The sequence below is a fragment of the Capsicum annuum genome, chromosome 9 (assembly GCF_002878395.1).
Source record: "Capsicum annuum cultivar UCD-10X-F1 chromosome 9, UCD10Xv1.1, whole genome shotgun sequence".
NCBI lineage: Eukaryota > Viridiplantae > Streptophyta > Magnoliopsida > Solanales > Solanaceae > Capsicum > Capsicum annuum.
The window spans coordinates 131,841,500-131,845,611 of NC_061119.1; the positions used below are offsets into that span (position 1 = coordinate 131,841,500).

Genomic DNA, 4,112 nt, shown 5'->3' on the forward strand with positions numbered 1-4,112 from the left:
AAGTGTCAATCAGAGAATCCAGGTTTCTTTTACGCTATACAAATGGATGTTGATGGTCGTTTAGCTAATTATTTTTGGATTGATGCTAGATCTAGGATTGCTTATAAGAATTTTGAAGAAGTGGTTGTTTTTGATCCGGTCTATTTACCAAATAAATACAAGATGCCTTTTATTTCATTTACTGGGGTTAATAATCATCATCAATCTATTTTGTTTGGTTGTGCTCTTCTTTGGTATGAAACTTAAGACATTTTTGAGTGGTTACTTCGTACTTGGCAAGAGACAATGTTTGGAGTGGAGCCTCGTACAATTGTAACTGATCAGGATGCTGCCATAACAAATGCAGTTGCAAGGATATTCCTTGACAGTGCACACCACTTTTGTATGTGGCACATAACAAAGAATATTCCAGAACATCTAAGTCATGTTTATCATCAGTAAGACGATTTCAGTAACAAGTTTAGTTGGTGTATTCATGGTACGACCACCCCCGAGGAATTTGATATGATGTGGAGTGAAATAATGAAAATGTATGATTTAGGAGAAAATAGTTGGTTGCAGAGAATATATGCAATTCGTGAAAAATGAATACTCACATGTGTGTACTACTTTTTGTGCAGGCATGTCAACAAGTCAAAGAAGTGAGAGTATGAATAAATTTTTTAAGGATTATTTGAATTCTAGTACTCCAGTGAGTGTATTTGTAATGCAATATGATAAAGCTATAGACACTCGATATGATAAAGTAAGGGAGAAGGATTACAAGACTAAATATTCAAGGCCTGTCTTGAAAACTTTGTATCCTATGGAGGAAGAAGCGGCAAAAAAATACACTAGAAAAATGTTTCAGATTTTTTAGGAAGAACTAATTCGGTCTCAAAAATTTGTCTCTGAAAAGTTTGAGGTTAAGGATGGAATAAACGTTTATAAAGTGCATCAGCTTCAAAGACAAAAGTCGACATATATGGTCAATTTGAATCTTGCATTGAAAAAAGTTGTTTGTTCGTGCCACAAATTTGAGTTCATGGGAATTTTATATAGACATTTACTAATGGTATTCATAAAGAAATAGATTCACTCACTTCCAACACATTATTTGTAGATCGATGGACTAGAAATGCAACCAAAGAAAAAGCTATTGACCATCCTAGTGAAATAACTAATGTGAAGCCTTCTACTTTGTGGTTTAATAACATCATGATGCATTCTATGGGGCTAGCTGAACAAGCTACAAGGTCTGAAAAATATTATCTGTTCGCACATCAAAGATTGTTACAATTGTGTAGAGAACTTGATGAACTTCCTTTTGAATCTGAGGAAGATTGTATATCGAATGATCAAGTTGGTGAGAAAGATTGTGAAATGAATCAAGTTGGTGAAATGAACTCATGTGAACAAAGTCAGGATGTTACTCTGTTTGACCCTCCAGTAGTGAAAACTAAAGGACATCTTGAATCTTTGAGAAAGAAATATGCTTTAGAAATTGCTCAGAAGGCCAAAAAAGTTTCTACTCAGAAGATTAAAAAAGTTTGTTCTCAGAAAATAAAAAAAGTTTCCTCTCAGAAGACAAAAAAGCGAACAAAAAATATGAAATTTAACAAAAAGAAGACGAGGTAATTTTCATTAACCCTGCATATTATTTTTATTTCACATTACTTGTGTAATAACTTCTAAATTTCATATGTAGTTCAAACTCTAATGTCGAAGCCGAACAGAAAAGTACAACAACATCTAATGAGGCTAATGCAATGGTAACAAACTTATAATATCTTTATATTAGTTGACTTATTTTCGTGTACCTTTTTCTCCAACTAATTTTTTATTTGATTTGTAAGCAATTTCAACGATATCCAAAATTTTATCAAGGATATATTGAGAGCACTGATTATACTTATGCCACCTCATTTACGGTAAAAAAACTCTTGTTACCTTGATCCTATCATTTATACATTATTTACATGTTGTGGTGTGTGCTTAAGAATTTTAACTTTCCTTTCAGGGTTTTATGAAAGCTGCTTCAGCTCCGTACCAACAATATCATCTTAGTTCTTGAGTAAGAAGATAAGAGGATCTGGAGCTTTATAATACAAAGAAGTGAAGAAACAACTCTTTAGACTTCAAACTATTGTTTTTTCTATTTTTGAATTATGAATAGTCAGCTTTATTGAACGTGATAAGTTAGTTTTATAGTTTTGTTGAACGAGGATCTGGGGTTAAGTTAGTTTTGTTGAACATGATAAAATTCTACGATTGTTTTGTAGTTTGTCATCTATTTTGGGTCAAAGAAATTTTATTGCACATTATGTGTGAAAATGGATGAGCTTTGTGTTATTTGATTGCTGAGAGACTACAACCAATTTGAGCTTGCTGGTAGCCTTCTGGTTGCTTGTTCCCACTTAAAACTGCTAGATTGCGGTATACTAATTCACGGTTTTGTGCTTACAAATGACCTAGAAACAGATATGTCTACACGAGTTTCCCTAGTTTCATTTTACATGAATTGTGGAAAACCAGAACTGGCACGATGTCTGTTTGATAGGATAGAAGATAAAAATGTGGTATCCTGGAATGTGATGGTAGCTGGTTATTTTCACAATGCACTGCCAGATAAAGCTGTATGTCTGTTTCGTCATATGGTATCGTGTAGATTCCAACCTGATGAAATTTCTGTGACAAGTGCATTATGGGCTTGTTCAACCTTGTCTGCTGTCAGGCTGGGGAAAGAAATTCATTGCTTTGCGCTAAAAACTAACCTTATAGAGGATTAGAGCCAAAATTTATGTTGTAGTATCAATTTTTTTTGCCAGATTTGAGGATTGGGATTCTGTTGAAAAATTGACGCAAAAGATGAAGGAATTAGGCTTGTAAAAAGATATTGGTTACAGTTGGATCGAAATATGATGAGATAATGGATTAAAACTACGTAAACAATAAGATTTATTGATAAATAGTTATAAAATGGTACCACAAGAAGTACAAAGATCTGGACACGTATTACATTACATACTATCTTTCATATTTAGGATATTTTTTCTTCATACAATAATACAAATTTTGAATACATTTATAATCCTTCATTTCGAAATGTTACTACGCCAGCCGTTAGGTCCAAAGTTGTATACCACCACTGCGATAGTACCGATAGATTCACTATATTTTGAAAATATTAAGCGTCTTCTTTTTCTCTTCGAAGCATCTTCCATTCCTTTTATCATGTAGTAATCCGTTGCTTAGAATATTCTTCCTGTATGTTCTTCAAGCATGATTCGGCCTTCAACGTAAGTTGCTCAAACTCTTCACTTTTGATGCACTAACTTTTGAAGAATTCGATACGCACCCACTGACATTCTTGAAGAGTCTGAGCAACATAGCCTCCAACTGATGAATATGCTCTTAAAGCTTTGCAGCATCACGAAATAATAGACTACTTCTGTATCAATCTGCAATGAAATACCAAAGAATTCAATGACTCCTTTATTTATTTATTTTTTTTGGAAAAGAATCTTGTTATAAACAACAATTTCAAGAAGATTGTGCATTCATGTTGGATTCAGAAACAATAGTAATAACACAAATACAATGTAAATGAACACTTCGAATTTTCAACTTTCAGTTTTGCGTTGCGACTCAGATACCTAGTTATGCTCATAGAATTTTAATTCTACGATGAGGAATTCCATTTAAGGGTTGGCACATAATTTCCTATCATTATGTTTTGGTGAATTAACTTAGAAATAGTCTAAGCATTATTCTATTACAGGATTGGTGCGACTGAAAAAGAGGCAAGACTAAAAGAGGGACTATATAACCATTTTTTCCAATGTTCCATTTAACACAACATTATCTAGCTAGTCAAATATGTGAAGATAAAGTGGTTAAAAGCCTGCTTAAACCCAGCTCTGTTCTATTACCTCCAGTTTAAAAAACGACTCCTAACAGAGAACGGCAGCAGACTGTAATACGAAAGTCCTTGTCCCAAGTTTACTCAGACAAAATTGACAAAAGAGAGTAGGTGTTACTAGTTAACCTAACCACAAAACACAGTATATTTGCTCTTACTTAGTACAACAACTCAAACTGCAATTAACTTGCTCGTACAAGTAATCACTTGC

General features: G+C 33.4%; 1 protein-coding gene across 1 annotated transcript in view; it reads right to left on the reverse strand.

Annotated features, from left to right (window-relative positions):
- Nucleotides 1-3,014: 3,014 nt before the first annotated feature.
- LOC107841509 (pentatricopeptide repeat-containing protein At3g51320-like) overlaps nt 3,015-4,112 on the reverse strand; it is a 5,481-nt gene continuing 4,383 nt past the window's right edge. The window contains exon 2 of the mRNA XM_047396708.1: nt 3,015-3,440. The gene's annotated coding sequence lies outside the window, so the exon portion shown is untranslated. The remainder of the gene's footprint in view (nt 3,441-4,112) is intronic.